The 12,178-nt window shown below is 37.7% G+C and overlaps 1 protein-coding gene and 1 long non-coding RNA gene across 2 annotated transcripts in view; one reads left to right on the top strand and one right to left on the bottom strand.

The window, feature by feature from the left end:
* LOC115589817 (myelin-oligodendrocyte glycoprotein-like) overlaps positions 1–12,178 on the top strand; it is a 125,485-nt gene that overhangs the window by 43,290 nt on the left and 70,017 nt on the right. The gene's annotated exons all lie outside the window — the stretch shown is intronic.
* Positions 10,414–12,140, bottom strand: LOC115589870 (uncharacterized). The gene is made up of 4 exons (XR_003985608.1): positions 11,861–12,140; positions 11,436–11,764; positions 10,902–10,919; positions 10,414–10,611 (listed from the first exon to the last, which is right to left on the bottom strand). It is a non-coding gene; the product is annotated as an uncharacterized LOC115589870 (long non-coding RNA).

Below are 12,178 nucleotides of genomic sequence, written 5' to 3'. Positions count from 1 at the left end.
GAAGCCAACCCCTGGACCTTCACTCACACAATGAAAATAAATTAGTCATGATTGAATCTAGACTGAGTACATAAGAATGTGTTGCCCTCCAGATACCTCACTCCCTCTGCCAGTTCTCTCTCTGTCTCTCTCCCTTTGTTGGTCTCTACTGCCTTCTCTTCCTTTGTCTGTTTGTTTATCTTCCAGGATGACACACTTATACAGGTGTTATTCTGGATGACAGCATTTAAGGAGGATTAAGTGGAAGTCTCATTCTCTCTGGAGCCACTGCCCAGCTCACATTAGAAGGGGATGTTTTTCCCTTTGTCTGCTTTTTGCCTTTTCCCCCTACTTCTTTTTCAGTGATGGGGTTTTGTTTTGTTAGTTTGTTTGTAGTGTAGTTTGGAGATCACGGTAATCCAGTTTAGAGTCGATAGTTGGGTGCAATGGCACACTGTGTGGCTGGTTCAATGATTTCCCCTTTTGTTTATTTCAGCTGGGATCTCCAACCTTTTTTTGTAAATACTTTGCTTGAGCTTCTTTGATTTCAAAATAAACTTTGGTTCCATTTTTTCGACGTCTGAGCATCCTTTTAAATAGTTACACCCTCTCTGCAAGTATTTTGGTTAACATTACCAAAATACTATTTTAACTAATATCTTTACTTCTACTCAGTCATGACTTTTGGGTACTTTTTACAACAGTGGCTGAAGTGAAAGTTGTGTTTTGCTTTGTTGCTGTCAGCCTGGTTGTTGAGACTCAAACCTTGAACAGGATCCAACATTTTTTATGTAGACAGTACTCCTCACAGCTGCTGTATCTGTGAAGAGAGCTGACACCGTGAAAAAACAAAAGTGTCCAATAACAGAGTGAGGATGATCTGATAACAAAGAGCAGACCTGATGGAGTAACACTGTGTATCCTGACATGTTGGGGAAATCTTTGATTTTATTTCTTTGAAACAGAACAGAATACTCCTAGTGACATGGGTTAGGGTTAGGGAACAGATCAACCAGCAACACTGATGAGGTTATACTATCTGCATTAGTTTGAATCGAAACAGAGAAATGCAAACTGTAAAATCACATCTGCACAGCAGTGAAGTCTGGACATTTTGATGGCCTGAAGTATGACAACACAGGAACCTATTGTAGATATTGAAACCCCCTATAGTCCAATTATGTATTTAATGAAGCTTTTTTATATATATATCATGATTATTGCCTTTCCAAGTTATTTTGAAGTGTCTATAAATTTGTTCCTTGCACTGATTTATTTAATTTTCATGTTGTTGGGTAGGTTTAAACAGAGACTTTGGATTATTTGCCAAACTCAAACACTGACACAGGGTGTATATTCCTTCCTCTAGGATGTGAGCCTAAATAAACAATGCGAGTCCAGTCATTATTCCACACTGCCATGATGCTGAACTCCTCCACAGTAAGGTAAAGCTGTTCATCCACTTTGAATGGTTCCATGAAGTACCATGAAGTGTAGAGGATGATGGAGTCAATGTTTCTGGCTTTGCTGTTCACCTGTCTGAACCTAACAGGTAGGTTTTTATTACTCACACAGACAGTTGTTCATTCTGAAGGTAAACTGCTACACTTCTGTAGCTGCAGATCCACTCTGAGCATTTATATTGACCTGTAATAATGTGATGAAAATGGCAGAGCTTAAATTTAAAATGATGTTGCTCTAAAGCTAAAAGCAGCCTGTTTTCTTGTCTGTGAGAGAAGAAAATTTAATCAGAAAACTGATTTCTTTTTATCCGTGTATTGTAATCCTCAACACTGGTGTGCAACACAGAAACAGGAATTTTCCGTTCAGTCTGCATCAACTGCAGTCAAGTTTAGGTTCAGTGTATAAACCAATACAACAACTGATCTGCAGTTTCATGATGTCCAATGAAACATGTTATATAGAATATTAAGAAGGTATTGTATCTTTGTAATTCCCATTGTGAAATACAGGAAGCCAGAACATAACAGTAGCTTGTTCAGTCAGTCTCTGTGTACCCAACAATCTTTTCCAATACCAAGTTGTTGCTGTGTTTACAGTCATCACAATGATGATAACTTATGGTGATAATTACTTATAATTTATGGCTCCATATGAAAGTACATATGTATGAATTGCTGTATAATGCTCAATTAAGGGCCTGAGTGTTGAATACATTTTGCAGATTTGCCTTATGGATTCACAATTATTTTGAGACATCATACATTTTCTGATGTGAATTATGCTGATCATGTGTTGGAATATACTTTGTTGAGGCTTCTGTTTTGTCGGTGTTATTATGATAGTTATGATGATCGGATGTCTGATAGTGTGACGTGATCTGTAGGAGGACAGGTGAACAGGTGCTCACCGGAGCACCGGGCAAACAATTTTCAGCCGCACAACAGAAAAACCTTCGTCTGAGGCCAAATTCATTTATGATCATTCTGTTATTGTCCTTCAATTAAGACCAAATGTGGCACTGAGAACAACAACGTTAAACTACATGGACAGTAAGCTGCTGTTTGTTTGATGAGTGTGTGTCAGAGTCTTGACATGGAGAATTTAAAGTAAACTACCTCAAAACTGACACATCCAACCTGCACCACCCTCTCATCAGACGCCTCCGTCACACCTGCTCTGAATCATCGTCTTCTGCTCAGCCGGAGGAGATAACAGCTGACAAAATGCTGCGTACCTTTTGTGTTTTAGATTACCTGCCCCAGGCTCTTCCCAGCCTGTTGTCACACCTATTTCTGCACACGAGTGCTGGCGACTGTTTCCTGCTTTTTAAATGAATACCTGTGCTGCTGTTCGACCCACCTATGTCCAATGAGTGTGTGTGATCAGGAAACTTTTTCAGAATGACAAACTGAATTCATTGTCTTTGATAACATGTATAATAAAGTGCTCCTTTCTGTTTGTTCTTCAGTTTTATGTGTGGCTCACACATTGCTGATTGGTTCACATCAACCAATCGTAGCCCTGGTTGGTGATGGCGTCCTTCTTCCATGTCACCTGGAGCCTCCACTGGATGTAACAACACTATCAGTGGAGTGGAGACGTGGTCCAGCCCTGGTCCACGTCTATAGAAGTAGGGGGGATGATCCAGTTTCTCAGGACCAGAACTTCAAAGGTAGAACTTCTCTCTTCCAAGATGAGATGACCAGAGGAAACATTTCTCTAAAACTGACCGACGTCACTGAGCAGGATGCAGGAAATTACACCTGCTCTGTTCCCAAACTGCAAAGAAGCTATGTTACACTCATTGTTGGTGAGTGCAGATAAACTGAAGCATATTGAAATGAAATGAGAGAAAATATTACATTACATTTTCAATGTTTCTGTTGTTAAAACTCTGCATATGTTTGGGTTCAGTCAGGGTTCAGAAAACAAAAACACCTGTTTTGGTTGCTACAAACAAGCTGCAGATGGCCTGACTTACCATAAACTTACAGAAGATGATTAGGCCTTATGTAAAAAAAAAAAAAAAAAAAAATAGGAATTGAGACACATCTAACAAAAAGTTGGAATTCTGAGATTAAAGTCTCTCTGTTTCTTTCTGGCACTAAATCCTGCACAATGGACCTTTAAGATAATTTTTTTTGTTTCCTCAACAGAAACTCTTCTTGTTGGCTCTGATGTTATCTCACACATTTTAACATTTCATTTCATTTTTCATCCACAGAGCCACAACCAGGCCGTGAACGTGGTAAGTAGATACAGTGATGTGTTTCCTGTACACAGATATCATCAGTGTGTCATTAAACAGGTGAATTCTTCAGCAGTCAGGTGTAAAAGCAACATCTGCTGGACGGCTGTTGACCCTGTTCACGAATCAGTTCACTATTAAACTGGCACTATTAAATGCCAGTCAAATCAAAATACTGTTATCACGTGAAAACAGTCTGCCTCTTAAAGTAAGTTTATACTTTATTCCTGAACAGATGATCCATATTTGAAAATGGATGAATGTTATCTTTGAAGCCCAAAGTGAAGAACAAATCCTGACTTGTTTCTCTGTTCTTTCAGGTTTTTACGCCACTTTTATAATTATCATTGCTGCCATTGCTGTGATTGTACTTGTTGTTATTGGCGCATGTCTGAAGAACAAAAAGATCAGTAAGTCACAAATTTCTCCTCTTTTTATTTCCCGTCTGTCTTAAAACACTGCTGCATCTGATAACATTTAAACATTATATATATTATTATATAGAGATACATATATATATTTTTTATTTGGACACCACTGTCATGAAAACAAATCCCAGCTTTCTTTAACAATTTATCAGATGTAACGTTACATTAAGTACAGTGTACAGTGCTCAGACTGTCGAGGTTATATAAAACTCTAACACTCTCTGAAACAGAGTCAATAACTTCAGGCAGCAACATGCTAACAGCTAACACTCTGTCTAAATGGATAAATGTTTTGATCAAAAACTGGCTCTATCAGGCATTACTGTGAGAAATAACAGCACTTTGGTTGTTTTTACACAGTAGAAAGACATTTTTTTTCGGAAGACCAGGCAGTCCTCTAAAAATGTCTTGTGAGTGATGATGAAGAGAAACAGTTCCTGAGGGTCAAGTCAAAGCTTCATGAGAAAGAGGAGAAGATCCTGCTACAACAGAACATCAACATGTTTCCATAGCAGCCCTGCCATTTACACTGTCAGTGGTCTCACTATGGTACTATGACCAGTCCACTGCAGCCTCAACTAACAGCAGTCCAACATCTGGAAAATTCCTCTAGAGCAAGGATCCAAACGATGGCAGGCTTAGGCGTCGACATTTCACACCCTGCACACTGGACCTGGAAAGTTCAGTAGTTGAGTAAATATTTTAAGTTACTTTATCTCTTTCAGCTCTGCACTCTTTACTGGCTATATAGACAATTTGATGAGCAGTGACAATAAGAAGTACTTAAAAAGCTCATTATTTCTGGGTGGCATTCTCTGAATTTATGCTTTAATTTCCTAAATCAACATGAATGTCTTTACTGTTCAGTTTCTATATTTTTTGTTTTTATTTTGTGCCACTTAAGAAAATGGTGTTTTTGCTCCATTTCATATAAATATTATCTTAGAAAACAACACCGAAATGTATTAAAGTTTCCAAGTTAATGTTAGAAAAACAAAGGAACTTATTTAAACCAGCAGACCCAGTCTCATCAGTGATACTGAGTGATCAAACTGTTTAATTATGTGAGAACTCACACAGATGACAAACTGAGTTTTTTTTAGTTTTATATGTAAGAGAGTCAGTCAGAGACTGTTTTAATCAGGAAACTGGAGAGGTTTAGAGTCAGTGTTGACCTCTTTATAATATGTTCAACAAAACCACACGAGTTTCCGATCACACTTCAAAACACGAGCTGATTGAATGAAACTAAACCTGTTAAAGTGAACAGTCCTGCTTGCTTACCTGTTTGCAGTATTCTAACATTTTTCTTCTTTTTCACAGATTTTTGTGTCATTTTGAAATAGTTTCATTTAAAATCTTACCGACTGTATTTTAAATAGTGAGAACTGTTGTTCTGTTTGTGATTTTGAAAGTGACAGAATGTCCTGTGTTTGTTTACACTCCTGAGAAATAATCTCACCACCACCGACCCACACAGTGTTGTTATGTTTGTGAGGTATATGGTGTTAAATTTACTGTTATTGTGTCATAATTATGTTGTTATCCAGTAAACAATCTCATAAATTCAGCATTTCTAAACAAATAGATCTGCTCCATAATTAACACAAAGGTTTCTTGGACTGTACATGTTCAGTCTCAGTGTTTAATGGCTGCTTTATGTTTTAAAGCCAGCAGATGTCGCTTCATCTGCCCATCACTTAAAATCATGTCTCTTAAGAAATGTATTATTTTTGATCAAAGACAGACAAAAGAATTGGTAACCTAAGAAAGAAAGTGAGGTTTATAGGTAACAAATGTAAATGCAATTTTTCTTTATTCTGTCATGAGATTGTACAATCAAAGTTTACTTCATAACGATTCAACAAGGTTAGACTAAAGCACTTCTCTGTGCATCAAACACAGAGTAAACAATAAGGCTGGATGTATGTTCTCTGATTGTGAACTTAAGGGCATCATCAGGAATGTTGTTTTGTTTCTCATGTGGTCACTGTCTTTTATCATTGTTTATCATGTTTTATATGTTGTGTTTTCTTTTTGTATGACTGCAGCAATTGATTGTAATCTCAGTGTGACTTTCTGGTGAAACATTTATAAAAATGAATATTTTTCACTGGACAGGAAAAGTTATCATAAAAATAAAAGATTTGTACTGACACAAAGTTGTGTTATATTGAAACCTGCTGTGAAAGGTGATTGTATCCAGTAACTAAGTACATTTTACCCACTACTGTACTTCACACATGTATTTTTATTTTCTGCTACTTTTTACTTGTTTGTTTCTTTGATTTCAAAATAAAACTTTGGTACCACTGTTGCTCCATCTGATGTCTGAGCATCCTTTTAAATACGTCACACCCTCTCTGCTAGCATTTCTGTAAGAGGGTCCTTAACATTACAAAAATATTATTTTAATTTGATATATTTACTTCTACTCAGTCATGACTTTTGGATACGTTTAACACTGGCTGAAGTGAAAGTTGTGTTTTGTTTTGTTGCTTTCAGTTCGGTTGTTGAGATTCATTTCTATCAGATGTTTCTCCTCAAAGCTGCTATATCTGTGAAGAGAGCTGACAGTTTAAACACAGAACAGAAAACTGAAAAAACAAAGGTGTCCAATAACAGACTGAGGATGATCTGATAACAAAGAGTTGACCTGATGCAGCTACACAGTGTGTCCTGACATGTTGGTGAAATATTTGATTTTATTTCTTTGAAACAGAACCATCTTATTATAATACTATTTTGAGGTACTGTGAGGGAAAATACTGACTGATGAAGAATCTGCATGTTTCACTGATAAGAGTGTTTACTCTGTCATGTCATGGGACATTTCAATACAGGTATGTAAACATGGAAACAATGTTCTTGTGCAGAGAGGGTATGTCAGAGTCAGTGGGATCTGAGCTCCAATAACAACAACCATTAACTACAACCAATAACTATTCCTTATTCAAGGTAGAAAGGATCCCTGTTACATCAGTTTAAAATCAGCTTAAAAGAGTTAAAGGTTTTCTTGATGAGCTACGTACCATACTCTCACATTTCCTGTGTTTGTCATGGACATGGCCCAAGTAATGAAGTGAATTCACGAATATCCCTTTAAGAGTTGTCACATTGTGGCGAGGTGAGATTGTAGGTGGGAGGCCACCAAAATCTGACTTACTGATAACGTCACCTGCAGAATTTCACCCCAGGAAATATCTTATGGAAATCTGACAAGACCTCAATTACATATTGGACAGCACAAGTTCGTTTAACTGAGATAAGACAGAGACGTGGTTCCAAAGTAAAGAGCATTTATTAATTGAAGTGAAATAATCAATAAATGAAAATATCTGTGGAAAAGGGGGTTAATAACTCACGGAAAATTAATCCAGTTATGAATATAAAACAACTTCATTTAAGTATTCTTTTGTAAACACAGTAAAATTGTATCCCTTTGAAACACATTCCAAAAACAACAAAAGAGAGTGGACAGAAGCCAGCTAAAGGGAGGCAGCCTACTGTAGGATGTGTTCCAGGAGTGCAACAACTTACCCACCACACGTGCTCATGGCAATCGCCAATCATTCCAATCACTGCAAACTGTGTCCCGGTGAACTTTAACACTACCAACAGTGAGGGAACCACTCCAACACCTGGGTGTGTTCAAGAGCCAGCAGCCTAATTAACATGAGGAAACACTGGTTTCCCCATCACAACATCATGAGGTGAAACTTACAAAAACTTTGTGGAATGGCCATGGCAAAGTTTAAATACCTGATGCCTTTTTGGAAATTGTAAAATGTGTCTGTTTGTCGTGCCATTGCTGTAAAAGCCTGTTTTTTGTGTGTTTTTGTGCGTCCTGTCACAAGTGTTTCTTATCTTCCAGCAGCTGTTTGAACTGATTTCACCATTCACAACAAATTTAACAAAGAACTTAACATTTTGACATGACACATTTTACATATAATAATTGTGACAGATTATTTTCAGTGCTGTGTTGCCACTTTAACTTTAAAAGATCTGTATACTTCCTGCTCCACTGCAGTTTCCTCTGTGAATCAGCAGAAAGTTTCTCATAGTGCACAGCGCCATCATGAGGACAGACAGAACACATCAAAAGCTGTCACAACAGACAGAACAGACCAAGTGAAACTCCTACAAGCCTCGGATCATTGTAGTGACTGAGAAACATTTTTGAAACACATTGGAACAATAAATCTATTTTTATTTTTTGTCAGTTTTACAGCAGAGGAAATATTACACTGCTTCAGATGAGGGATGGATAAATCCGTTATGAACTTTGTTCTGCATTCACAGCTGCTGCGTTTAAAGAAACGTCACAACTTGGACAAACCATTCAACACAAGTGTTCATACAAGTCAACATAACTTTACAATCAGAGGACAATATTAATGTGTGTTTACTCTGGTATTAAAGTTCTGTGTTTTAGTGCTCCTCTCTATCCTTGTTGAATTGTAGCACCGTGGATCATCAGTTTGATGACGGTATAACATATTCCTTATGTAGCACGCAGCTGGTTCAGAGGGAAGATGTCATCATGAGGTAAACGTTGATTGCACAGTCTGATGATAGAATAAAGAAAAATGGTATTTACATTTGTAACCTATTGACTTCACTTTCTCAGAATTCTGACTTTTGTCAGTCTTTAATTAAAAAAACTAAAAACTAATACATTTCTAAAGATACATGATACATCAGAAGTTGAAACAAACACAGGACATTGTCAAACTCACAAACAGAACAACAGTTCTCACTATTTAAAATAAGAACAATTTTAACTGAAAATATTACAGAATGACATGACGTCAGTAAAAAGGAGTAATGTGAGAACCAAGCAGGACTGTTCACTTTCACAGGTTTAGCTTCATTCAATCAGCTCGTATTTTACAGTGTGATTGGAAACTTGTGTGGTTTTGTTGAACATATTCTAAAGAGGTCAACACTGACTCTAACTCTCTTCAGTTTCCTGATTAAAACAGTCTCTGACCGACTCTCTTACATATAAAACCAAAAAAACTCAGTTTGTCATCCGTGTGAGTTCTCACATAATTAAACAGTTTGGTCACTCAGTATCACAGATGAGACTGAGTCTGCTGGTTTAGAATAAGTTGCTTTGTTTTTACAACAGTAACTTGAAAACTGTAATACATTTCGGTGTTGTTTTTTCAGGGAATATTTATATGAATGGAGCAAAAAACACAATTTCTTAAGTGACACAAAATAACAATAAATAAATGCAGAAATTAAATAGTAAAGACATTCATGTTGGTGTAGGAAATTAAAGTGTAAATTCAGAGGATGCCACCTACAATAATGAGCCTAAGTACTTCTTATTGTCGCCTCCCATCAATCAAAGTGTCTATGAAGCCAGTAAAGGGTGCAGAGCTGAAAAGACCGAAAGTAACTTAGAATATTTACTCAACTACTGAACATTAATGGTCCAGTGTGCAGGGTGTGGAATGGAGTATAATATTTAGAATGATCTTTTCATCAAGTGTTGTTTGATCTTCATTGAAAAAATGCCAGAGCTGCAAAGTGGTTGTCAGTCGGCTCTGATAAATGTCGACACTTCAGCCTGCCACTGTTTGGATCCTTGTTCTGGAGGAAGTTGTCAGATGTTGGACTGCTGTTGGTTGCAGTGGACTGGTCATAGCAACAGAGACCTGTAGAGAGCCTGATATCCAGAATGGCAGGGCTGCTGTGGATACGCCTCATGCTGATGTTCTGTTGTTGGAGGATCTTCTTCTCTTTCTCATGCAGCTCTGACTTGACCTCAGCCATCTCTATGGTCAGCTTGTTAGTGGTGCTGTTGTCAGTCCAGGGAGGCTTCACGAACTGTTTCGCTTTATCATTACCGACTGCACTGTGACCAGACGTTTGTTTTTCTCCTGTGTTAAAACAAAAAAAGTCATTAAAAGTTATTTCTCACATGTCTAATGTCTGATGAAGCCGGTTTTTGATCAAAAGTCCATTTTGACAGAGCGTTAGTTGTTAGCATGTTGCTGCCTGAAGTTATTGTTTCTGTTTCAGGCTGTGTTCGCTCAGAGTTTTAGAGATTGTACAACCTCGACAGTCTGAGCATGCACGTTTACTCCAAGACATAACAGTGTACTTAACATTACTTTTCATCTGACGAACACTTATAGAAGGCTGGGATTTGTTTTTATGACAGTGATGTTCAAATAAAAATAATAAATATTTATCACTATATAATGTTGTTTTAAATGTTATCAGTTGCAGCAGTGTTTTAAGACAAACAGGGGAAATAAAGAGAGGAGAAATGTGTGACTTAATGATCTTTCTGTTCTTCAGAAATGCGCCTTTAAAAATGACGAGGGAAATAACAAGGGCACTCACAGTAATGACAGCAATCACAACTATAAAAGTGGAGTAAAAACCTGAAAGAACAGAGAAACAAGTCAGGATTTGGTCTTCAATTTCGGCTTCAAAGGTAACATCCATCCATCTTCGAATATGGATCATCTGTTCAGGAATAAAGCATAAATTTAGAGTCGGTCCCGATGAACCTGTCAAAGCACTGAAATGCTCCTCTGACATTAGGAGGCAGATTGTTCTCTAAAAAACCTGGTCACCACAAGTCTCCAAGTAATAAGAGTATTTTAATTTGACTGGAGGCTAGAAAAATAATGAACTAATAATAATAATTCCTGAACAGAGTCAACAGCTGTCCAGCAGATGGTGCTTTAACACCTGACTACTGAACGATTCACCTGTTGAATGACACGCTGATGATATCTGTAGTAAACACTTACCACGGGCTGGTGGTGGCTCTGTGGATGGAAATGAAAAAAGGTGTTAAAATGTGTGAAAACATCATGGCCAGGAAGAGTTTGTGTTGAGGAAAGACTTTAAACTCAGAATTCCAACTTCTTGTTAGAAATGTCTACTTCTTGTTAGAAATGTCTAATTTCTTTTTCTTTTTTTTTTTTACATAAGACCTAATCCACTTCTGTAACTTTATGGTAAATCAGGCCATCTACAGCTTGTTTGTGTCGACCGAAACAGGTATTTAAAGCCAAAACAAGATGTTTTCTGAACCCTAACTGAACCCAAACATATGCAAGAGAAACACTGAAAATGTAACCTGAACTAATGACATTGATAAAAACACAATGTTTGAACATATGTGTGGTTTTATAGAAAACACTTTGACGATATTCATTCTGGTGCTGGAGTTGTGAGACAAGGTGTGTTCAGTTGCCACTCAATCTTACACACTTTATATTTTCACATTTTTATATTTTCTCTTATTTCATTTCAAATTGCTTCAGTTTATCTGTACTCACCAACAACGAGTGTAACGAAGCTTCTGTGCAGTTTGGGAACAGAGCAGGTGTATTTCCTGCATCCTACTCATTGACGTCGGTCAGTTTTAGAGAAATGTTTCCTCTGGTCATCTCATCTTGGAAGAGAGAAGTTCTACCTTTGAAGTTCTGGTCCTGAGAAACTGGATCATTCCTCCTGTTTCTATAGACGTGGACCAGGACTGGACCACGTCTCCACTCCACTGATAGTGTTGTTACATCCAGTGGAGGCTCCAGGTGACATGGCAGGATGATGTCATCACTGACCAGTACTTTAACTGGTTGGTGTGAGCCAATCACATGAGACTGTCCTGGGGAAACAAAGATCACAGTTAGACTTCCTGATGAAGCATCAGTAAACAGTTTGTGTTCCCACAGAATGATCCCATTCTATCTTTTTGACGTACCAACAATAAGTTCCACATCAGCTCCTTCTTCATTGCAGGGAGAGAACATTTGTAGGTTCCAGCATCAGACAGTTTCACAGTAAATGTTTTCATGGAGACGTTTCCACACGGCAGTTCATCCAGAAACAGTCTTGTGCGTAAATAATACGATGGATCTTGTTTCTGCCGTCCATCTTGGTGATAATGGACATACTTTGGCTCCAAACCTGCTTTGGACCACACCACTGTTTCATAAGTGGCACTGACTGCAGGTTCAAGGTGACATGGAAGAAGAACATCATCACCACCAGAGCTACGATTGGTTGATGTGAACCAATC

This window comes from Sparus aurata, chromosome 10 (assembly GCF_900880675.1).
Source record: "Sparus aurata chromosome 10, fSpaAur1.1, whole genome shotgun sequence".
In the NCBI taxonomy this organism is placed as follows: domain Eukaryota; kingdom Metazoa; phylum Chordata; class Actinopteri; order Spariformes; family Sparidae; genus Sparus; species Sparus aurata.
Note: the sequence above shows the minus strand (reverse complement) of the source record. Positions and strands in the feature narration are given on the sequence as shown.